At 48.8% G+C, this 10,596-nt stretch overlaps 1 non-coding gene across 1 annotated transcript; it reads left to right on the top strand.

The window, feature by feature from the left end:
* The first annotated feature begins 3,450 nt into the window (after window positions 1-3,450).
* Window positions 3,451-3,522, top strand: TRNAA-UGC. Its single transcript has one exon. It is a non-coding gene; the product is annotated as a tRNA-Ala (tRNA).
* Window positions 3,523-10,596: the final 7,074 nt, after the last annotated feature.

Below are 10,596 nucleotides of genomic sequence, written 5' to 3'. Positions count from 1 at the left end.
AAAGATGAGTAAAAACAGCCGAACAGCAAAACGCCGAAATAAAGCAGACAGCGGTCCTGCTGTTGGACACAGCCGGGCAAGGCGGAGGGTCGGCCGAGGACCCCACGCAGGAGAGCGCCCGCGTCGCCGTCACGTCGGCGGGAGCGAGGCGCGGAAGGAAGAGGGACCGCGCGGCTCGGACTTCGCTCAGCCACCCCGCGGCCAGCAGCAGCCCGCACGAGGGGCACGGTCTAAGGACGTCTATGAGGAAAATTACAAAAAATTCCTCGTTCGTGGGGAACAGTCGCAACCCCTGATTCCCATCACGAACGGGATTCAAGGGAGCAAAGATTACCGCCTGCCCTGTGGGGCGGTAGGTCGCGGGCTGAGCGTCGGAAGGCTTGGAGACCCCGCGGGGCTCAAACTCCGCGGGCTGATTGTCTCAAGAATTTGGTAACGGGGACCGTTCAGGGATCACGTAAGCGGCTCATTCCTTACCTCGGTGCACCCGAACCCCCGCCCCACCGCTGAGAACCGCCTGGCGGCGCTGGTCACGGATCGGAGGGAGCTTCCGTGCGCTCCCGGCCCCGGCCCGCGCCGCAGCCTCCTGCGCGGGTGGACGCTGGCCATTCGCGCGCCCGCCGCCCGCCTTACACGCGGCGGCCGTGGTCCCAGGCTCCTTCTCCCGCACGGAGGCTTTGTGACGTTTAAGATCTCACCGACGCAAATGGGTAAGGGGAGCGGTGCTGGGGGCCTTCCTGGGGTCTCGGAAGGTGCGCGCGACCCCGCTCATCAGCTTCGGGTTATCAGCCAAGCAGATTTCCTCTGGGAAAACAGACAAGGATGACAGCGACGACGACCCTCGCGTCCTCGGCCGCACGCACCACCGTCAGGAGGTTTTAGTTCGGGAATAAATGCAGCGATCTGAGTAGGGAAGGAGCGCGGCGGCATCTCAGAGACAAGCCTGTGCTTGACTCTCACTGGCAGGTGTAAGGGGAGGGGACACGCGTGACAGTTGGCCCGGGGTTCAAAGGAGCCCCGCGGACGAAGGCGCCGGGAGAACGTTTGGCACCTCTGCAAACGCACGACCCAGAGGCGGCCTCAGCGGCGGGGCTACAGAGGGATCCTCCCCGGGCCGGGTGGGGTGACAGGTCCTGCGCTCAGGACCCAAACCCAAACCTCGCTGATGGGGAGCAACCCTCGCAACACTTCCCAAGCCCAGCCGCTACCCGACACCTGAGCCCAGCGACCTCGAGCGCGCGACCCCGAGAGACCTCCGTGCAGAATGGCCGGCGACTCGCTCCAAGGACCAGGCGGGGACAGGGACTGGGGCGGGTGAGAACCAGGGAGGGAGGCGGTGGCTCCACTGGACGAAAGACTGCATTCCCGGGACAAACTCCGCGTCCGCAGGTGCCCTTCCCACCACCGGAGAAAAGCGACCAGAAAGCCAGGGAGCGAAGAGACTTCCCGCTCGGGCGTTCCTTCACTCCCTGGGTGTCAGTGATGCGTGCCCTACCCTGGCTGGAAAGAGAGGAGGGAATTGGGACCAAGGCGAAGTGGCAGCCGTCGATTGACCGGGCCCACTCTCCCCGCGGAGCGCGCAGCTCGCTCAGGAGCGCACACCCCGCACCAGTCTGCCCATCGGCTTGCTAGCTTGCTGCAGGGGGGCGGCTGCCATCTGGGCCACCGCTGGACCCGGGCACGTTCACCCCACAACACACAGGCCTTCGCGGTAGACGGGGACCACTAGGTGACCAGCGCGTCCTTCGGCCATCTGGGGCTGGCGCGCCGGTCAGGCCCGCCGGGCTCCCCTCCAGCGGGACGGTCTCGCGCGGCGCGGGAGGCGGCAGGTGTGGAGCGGGCCGGTGCACTCCGGCAGGGAGCTGGAGACTCGAGGGGACACTGTGCGCTTCCATCGACCTCACGCGGCAGTCAAGTAGGGTCGTGGGAGGTTTGCGCCGCTAGATCCAGGCGTACTCGCCCCCGCTCACGTGGCGGGGGGGCTTTCGGTGAGACGCACATCTTAGCCAATCGTCTCGCGCCTCGCGGGAGGATAAAACCACCTCTTTATTGCTTATTTGTAGACACTTACATAATTTTTTGTGTCTCCCTTACTCGGTTCCAAACGTCTCCCCTTAGGAGGGTCTACCGTCCTAACCCCTTTGCGACACGGCAGTGCCCAGGGGAATTTTTCAGACCGGCAGGGCACCGTCGCTGCTCTGGGCATTTTCTGGGACAGTCCAGTGCTTCCGAGGCCCCGGGAACAGCCGGCCTGCTAACAGAGCAAGGCTTGCTCCAACCACAGAGGAGCGGCCTCGGCGGGAGGTAAACCCGGTGAGGCCAGGGACTCCGCCCGGAGGAAAAAGCCGGAGTGAGGGCGAGAAACTGAGGCAGAGCGAGGCACAAGTTGAAGCTGTGGCCTGGCTCCGAGCGCTGGGAGCGACAGGGGGAGTCCTCGCAGCAACGCGCGCTGAGCCTCGCCTACGGCCGAGACCAGGCCGGGCCTGCGGGGCACGTGAGTCCGCCCTCCTCCCGAGGACCTGACGCCGAAATGAAGACCCCGCGAGCGCGGGGCAAGGACCACGCTTCGGTCGCTGAAGAGTGGCGCAGATGTTGGCGTCGGGGACTGTGAACGGTCCTGAAAACACTCAGCGGTCGGCTCCCGAGCGCGGTGATCTTCCGCCCCGGGGAGGGTCGAGCACAGTGATACCCGGGGCCAGAGCACTCCCGCCCAGCGACGAGCTTGGCGAGCATAAACTCGGGACAGCCAGCGACGCAGAACAAATCCGTGCGGGGAACCTCTCTGGGGTGTCCGCGCGCCACCTTCGCGCAGAACTTCGGCCGCAATCCGAGAAGCGTCACCGCCCATCGCTGCAAGCACAAAATGGTCCTTTATTCACTTGGCCAAGTGCTGATTTCAAGACTGCTGGAGCCACCAACTTCTGATCAAGGATGCGGGCACTTTTTGTCTGCTGCGCCATCTTTGCCAGAGCACTCGTCCTACTGTCTTGAACTTCCCTGTTTATGTGGTTCTCAATCCTCCTGCCCCCACACCCTTCCCTGCGAGATTCTCTGCGCAGCCATAGCTCCCCTGAACGGAGTGCGCCTCTGGTGTGTCCTCACCGCTCTTTACTGCGTGGCTGCTCCGGGCCAGGCTCTGTGCTGCCGGCTTGGGGTAGAATGAGGAGGGACACAGCCGCCGCTTCAGCCCTTCTAAAATCACCCGGCTCGAGAATGAAGCGGATTCAACCCAGTGGCATAAATCTGCAAATACAAGCCGTGCTAAGGGACGTTAAAGGGAGGTACAGGGGACTGTGGAAGGTGTTACTTAATGCGCGTTTGTTAAGTCGACTGATTGTGTTTCTGTGGATGCGGATTGAGGAAACCCGCGGAATCCTAGCCGCACGCCTTACCAGTAAGCCAGAACTATTGGTCGACAATTGAGGGGAAAAAAAAGAGTACCTTGGCCGTGGGGATGTAGCTCAGCGGAAGAGCGCATGCTTTGCATGTATGAGGCCCCGGGTTCGATCCCCGGCATCTCCACTTTCAGAAAGTCGGAGTGAGAGTTCTCGCTTCTTGTTTAACCCTTGGCAGGCCTTTCTTCAATTATTAAAGTTACTGAGAAAGAAATTTTCCTCCAGCTAAAGTTCTTACTAGGCTCAGAGTTAAATTGATTTGAGACAGATTAACAGGGCGAACAAAGGGAGTTTTATAACCTGCGCACAGAGGCCCAATAATAAAATTGAGACCTATTTTGGACAAAGAATAAATTTGTGAGGACTTGACAGGATAAAGAAAACAGATGCGTGGGAGCCTTGATTAATGAGGGATTTTAAGTGGAATTTGCACTGAGGTAGATTTAGTAAAAAAGTAACAAGTTTTATTTATACAGTTGTCTCGATTTTAAATTTCCTATCTCTGGTGATAAGAGGGGATCTTTCAAATGAGAGATTCGTTTCCTGCTTTCAGGAGCCAGAGGAGGGTGAGATGTCCTTGCACCTGCTGTTTCCCCGGAGTAGCTTCTGTTAAAAATAATTATTATGCCATAGAGTCCATTTTGGGACAGGCTGCCCTGAGCTCTACAGTACTTAAATAAATAAGCTATTGGGGGCGTTTAAAGTTAGGTGTACTAAATTACTGGGGAAGTTCAAATATTGCCAAATTCCTCCACTTAATAAAAATTATAAAGCTACTAAGGGCGCCTGGGTGGCTCAGTTGGTTGAGCGACTGCCTTCCGTTCGGGTCATGATCCTGGAGTCCCTGGATCGAGTCACTGGATTGAGTCCCACATCGGGCTCCCTGCTCGGCGGGGAGTCTGCTTCTCCCTCTGACCCTCTTCCCTCTCGTGCTCTCTCTATCTCATTCTCTCTCTCTCTCTCAAATAAATGGATAAAATCTTTAAAAAATTATAAAGCTACTATATCAAAATCATGAAAATGCTTTAGAGCATGGAATACTACTCAGCCATCAAAAAAATGAAACCTTGCCATTTGCAACAATGTGGATGGAACTAGAGGGTATTATGCTAAGCGAATAAATCAGTCGGAGAAAGACAATTATCATACGATCTCACTCATATGGAATTTAAGAAACAAACTGAAGATCATGGGGAAAGGAAGGAAAAATTAGAGGAAATCAGAGAGGGAGACAAACCATAAGACGTTCTTCTTTTTTTTAATGACACAGCATTTTTTTTTTAAGATTTTGTTTATTTATTTGACAGAGAGAGAGGGCAAGAGCGCAAGCAGGAGGAGTGACAGGCAGAGGGAGAGAGAGAAGCTGACTCCCTGCTGAAAAGAGAGCCAGGACCCTGGGATCATGACCTGAGCAGAAGGCCGCTGTTTAACTGACTAAGCCCCCCAGGCGCCCCCCCATAGGATACTCTTAACTCTAGGAAACAAGCTGCGGGAGGCTGGAGGGGAGAGGGGTGGGGGCATGCGGTAACTGGGTGATGTGATGAGCACTGGGTGTTACATGAGACTGATGAATCACTGAATTCCACCTCTGAAACTAATACACTATATGTTAATTAATTGAATTTAGATAAAAAATTTAAAAAATAGAATCATAAAAAATACTTTAGAACATCTTTAAATCTCATTACAAACAAAATGATTATAAAACCTTCCTCTAAAACAAGTCTCTGAATGGGGTTTACATGGAGGCAGATATCAGTTGACTGGAGGTGATGGCTCGAGACCAGAAATAGAATTCTCTGCAGTGCCACTGAAGATGAGCCTACCCTCTTTTCGTGCCTATTTGGATCATCCTCTCTTAACAGTTAGACTCTGAGCTTTATATCAGGAACTGTCTGAGCAACTTACTTTAAAATACCTTTTCTTTTTATGCTGGTCTTTTACCAAGATGCTACTTTTTTTTTGACTGTCATACATAACAACCTATTGTAAGCCAAATTTTCAGCTGCTTACTGAATAAGACACAGTCTTGAACAAGGAGCTATGCAAATCTGTTTAAAACTTGTTTTTCTTTGACCAAAGATTGGAGAGAGAACAGACGTAGTTGAGGGGATCTAATAGGTGCACCAAGGGATAAGGGGCGGCAAAACTAGCTGCTCATCTGTCTGTTCGTTCATGGCCTATTTCCTTCCCCTTTATCTCTGCTTTATGTCTCCCCCACCAAGGGATAAGGGGCGGCAAAACTAGCTGCTCATCTGTCTGTTCGTTCATGGCCTATTTCCTTCCCCTTTATCTCTGCTTTATGTCTCCCCCACCAAGGGATAAGGGGCGGCAAAACTAGCTGCTCATCTGTCTGTTCGTTCATGGCTTATTTCCTTCCCCTTGTCAAGTCCCTGCTAGTTTTCACTTTCAAGCTTCCTTCCCACTTCCAGGCACAGTTTATCTCTAAGAAGCTATAGAAAGATGCCATTTTGTTGGCATTTTTTGTCAACGATCAGAAGATTCAGGAATACCTATCAGGGGGATGTGGTTAGTCTTGGAGTGAAGGCATCCTGTTGGAGGACCCAAATTGGACAGGACCCCCCCAGCAGTTCCTTTTTCCATTGGCCCCTTCGAAGGTCAAGGCATGACCTGAATTCTGTAAACAAAACAAGGCTTTAGGCTTTGTCCCCTTGGCAACTCTGAAATAGAAGTACAGGCAGTTAAATACAGACTTACATGCCTGCATATTTATTGATTATCGATGTATCATTCCATGCATTGGCTGGTCAGCAGGCTAGATGTGGATACCGACCGAGTAGGCTTCTGATCCCTGCAAGGGCCTCCGTGTATTTACTTTATCCTTTTGCATGAGTCTTCAGCGTCTGTTTACTCTAGGTCCTGTCTGCCATCACATGATGAAAATTTTCTCCCTTTTGGCTGAGGAAAAAAAATCTGCTTTCAATTACTCTCCCATAATTTTCTTTTCGATAGACTACAGCTGCTCTGGTGTAACAGCTGTTGACCTGAGAGGAGTATCACTGAACGAGCTGAAGACTGATGCCACACGGGCCATCTACGCTCATGGCTGTTCTTGTGTTCTGTGACATATAACAGTGAACATTTACACGTAACTTAAACGCCTTTCTTCATCCAGTCTGAAGAAGAAGTGTAGATGCTGAAGGGAAGCCACACTGCCTCCCATGCTAGGACCTTGGATGTGGATGCACCAGCTGTGCTGGGAGGGCAGAATAATGCATGGGTGCAAACCCCACTCGGTCATTTATCTTGCAGTAACACTTTGATCTCTGCTGCAGGGGGGCCTTCATTCTAATTTCCCTTCTTCCCAGTTTCCTTTGAAGCCAACTGCTTGTAAATAATATGTACCACAGGGCATACATCAGCTCTGGTAGGATGGATTCCCAGTGGAGGGTAGAGCAGGGCTTCCTCAATCACAAGAACCCGTTCTGAAGGGAAAAGGTGTCTCAAGCAAGAGGGGGCTGGATGCATAAACTTGCTCTTCCTATTTGCTCCACTCCGGTTGCCCTTCCAGCAGGCAAAGAAGTTATTATTATGTTTTTATGGCTGATATTTTGGTTCTGTTCTTTCATAATAATTACCAACATGACCCAGTTTTAATGACAGCAATCCAAGACCTCTTTCTTCCCTATTAAGTACACAGTGAATTAGCTGCCCCATCATCACGATAATTTCATTACCATCGCATGTGTCAGCACACGAGACTCAGGCACAGCAGGCACCTGGGTGGCTCAGTGGTTGAGTGTCTGCCTTTGGCTGGATTCGTGATCCCAGGGTCCTGGGACGGAGCCCTGCATCGGGCTCCCTGCCTTGAGGGGAATCTGCTTCTCTCTCTGCCTCTGTTCCCCCTGCTTGTGCTTGCTCTCTCTCTTTCTGTCAAATAAGTAGAAAAATAGAATCTTAAAAAAAAAAGACTCAAGTACAGTCGGGGAGGTTGAAAGATGTGATAGATAAATTATAATACATCAAAACTAAACATTTAGTTTAAGTGTATTCTTTAGTTATAAAGAAACTAAAGATTGTTAAAGACTCAGGACACCTTAGCAAAAGTGAACACATCGATGACTGTGATGTTTGGCTTTTCTGACAACTTCACTGGGCCATCAGCGCCCAGATGTCCGATTAAACATCTCTGGGTGTGCCTGTGCCTGCTTCCAGGAGAGATTCCCGTTGGAATTGGTACACTGAGTAAAGCAGATAGCCCTCCCTGATATGGCTGGGCATAATCCAATCTGTTGAAGGCCAGACTCGAACAAAGAGGCAGAAGGTTGGGTTCACCTCCTCTCTGCCTGACTGTGGGAGCTGGGACATTGAGCTCCTGCCTTCAGGGCTCCTGGTCTCAGGCGATCAGCCTGGAGCCAGAACCTCTATCATCCCCCTTCATCCGTCAGGCCATCAAACTACACCACATATATATGAGCACCACCTAACCTAATACAACAACGGAGTGGGAGAAGTTACTTGCAATAATTAAAATTTCATTAAAAAATGAAATAATTTCTAGAATATTCAAAGGACAACCACAAATCAATAATAAACCTGTCAGCTCTTGACATTACTCAGATTTAACGCCTACATTGAGGTGTATTTGATGGACAAAGAGCTACACATACTCGATGTGTGTAGTGTGATGAGTTTGGACATAAGCAAATACCCATTGTACCATCACCACACACAAGGGTGCAACATATGCACTACCTCCCAACGTTTCTTTGTGTCCTTTTGTTTTCTGAGTGTGTGTGAGAGAGGGACCTACCCTCTTAAACTCTGACGTGCAGGATACCTTCTTGCTAACTGTGGGCGGACTTCTGTCATATTCATCGAGCACAGCTGAGACCTTACACTCACCGAGCAGTACCTCGCTCTCTCCTCCCCTCCACAGGTCCTGGAAGTCCCGACCACATTCTCTGCTTCCGTGAGTTTGACTGTTGCGCACAGCTGCCTCATGCAGGAATTGTCCTTCAGGATGGCTTATTTCCTTTAGCAGTGTCTTCCAGGTCCATCCCTGTTGTCACAAATGGCAGGATTTCCTTTTTTTTTTTTTTTAAGGGTGAACAATATTTTGTGTACGCGCCAGAGTTTCTTTATCCATTCATCTGTCAGTGGATGCTTTGGTGGTTTCCGTATCTTGACTATCAGATGTCTTTTCAGAATCCTGTTTTCAGTTCTTTGGAATATGTATCCAAAAGCGGGATTGCTGGATCATTTTGGAGTTTTGTTTTTCCTTTCTCTGAGGAGCATCCCTACTGTTTTCCATTACATTCTCACAGACAGTACACAAGGGTTCTAATTTCTCCACATTCTCACCAACGTTTCTTATCTTTTTAAAAATAATAGCCATCTTAACAGGTGCGACATGGTATCTCATTGTAGTTTTGATTTACGTTGTACATATATCACCACATTGTACATTTTTAAAGAATTATTTATTTATTTGAGAGAGGGGCGGGGGAAGGGCAGAGGGAGAGGGAGAGAATCTCAAGCAGACTCCCCACAGAGAATGGAGCCTGATCTTACAAACCTGAGATCATGACCTGAGTCAAAGTCAAGAGTTGGCTCCACAACTGACTGAGCCACCTATACCCCCATTTTAAATGTATTACAATTTTATTTGTAAATTATGCCTAATTAAAAAACTACACTGCAATGATTTTCAAGAAACAGAAGCCATTCTTTGAGAAAAATGAAAATTAAATTTAAAATATATTTAAATATATAATATAAATAACATAAATATTAAATGCAAACATTTTTAACTTTCTGTTTTGGACATTTAAAAAAATTTTTTTTAATTAACATATAATGTGTTATTTGTTTCAGAGGTACAGGTCTGTGATTCAACAGTCTTACACAATTCACAGCGCTCACCATAGTACTTACCCTCCCCAATGTCCATCACCCAGCCACCCCATCCCTCCCACCCCCCACCACTCCAGCAACCCTCAGTTTGTTTCCTGAGATTAAGAGTCTCTTACGGTTTGTCTCCCTCTCTGGTTTCGTCTTGTTTCATTTTTCCCTCCCTTCCCCTATGGTCCTCTGTCTTGTTTCTCGAATTCCACATATCAGTGAGATCATCTGATAATTGCCTTGTTCTGATTGACTTATTTCACTTAGCATAATACCCTCTAGTTCCATCCACGTGGTTTGCAAATCATTTTTTATGGCTGAGTAATATTCCAGTGTGTGTGTGTGTGTGTGTACCACATCTTCTTTATCCATTCATCTGTCGATGGACATCTGGGCTTTTTCCACAGTTTGGCTATTGTGGACATTGCTGCTATAAACATTGGGGTGCACGTACCCCTTCGGGTCCCTACACTTGTATCTTTGGGGTAAATACCCAGTAGTGCAATTGCTGGATCATATGGTAGCTCTATTTTCAACTGTGTGAGGAACCTCCATACTGTTTTCCAGAGTGGTTGCACCAGCTTCCATTCCCACCAACAGTGTAGGAGGGTTCCCCTTTCTCCGCATCCCCGCCAACATCTGTCGTTTCCTGACTTGTTAATTTTAGCCATTCTGACTGGTGTGAGGTGGTATCTCATTGTGGTTTTGATTTGTATTTCCCTGAGGATGAGTGATGTTGAGCACTTTTTCATGTGTCTGTTGGCCATTTGGATGTCTTCTTTGGAGAAGTGTCTGTTCATGTCTTCTGCCCATTTCTTTGAGAAAAATGAAAATTAAATTAAAAATACATTTAAATTTATAATGTAAATAACATAAATATTAAATGTAATATTTTTTTTTGATTTTTAACTTTCTGTTTTGGACATTTTATTTTATTTTTAAGATTTTTTTTATATATATATAATCTCTACCCCCAATGTGGGGGCTTGAACTCACAATCCCAAGACCAAGAGTCATACAACTGAGCCAGTCAGGCACCTCTGTTTCAGACATTTTAAAATAGAGCTTATACTATAATGAATACAGCTGCATTCAGTCACACAGTTTCAGCATTTAACCATCACTTTGTCGTTCTTGTTCAATTTTTCCCATCTTTCACTTTTTATTTTTGCTTCCCCCTGGAAAACAAATCAAATTCCAAACATTATATTAATGTCAACCATAAATATTTTCACATGGATAACTTTTAAAAACATTACCATAATAGTATCACAACCAGCAGAATTAAAGAAACTTCTTAATATAATCTGATGCTCAGTTCATGTTCAGTTGTTTC

The sequence above is a fragment of the Zalophus californianus genome, chromosome 7 (genome assembly GCF_009762305.2).
Source record: "Zalophus californianus isolate mZalCal1 chromosome 7, mZalCal1.pri.v2, whole genome shotgun sequence".
Taxonomy (NCBI): domain Eukaryota; kingdom Metazoa; phylum Chordata; class Mammalia; order Carnivora; family Otariidae; genus Zalophus; species Zalophus californianus.
The sequence above is the reverse complement of the archived record's forward strand: the minus strand, read 5'-3'. Positions and strand labels throughout refer to the sequence as shown.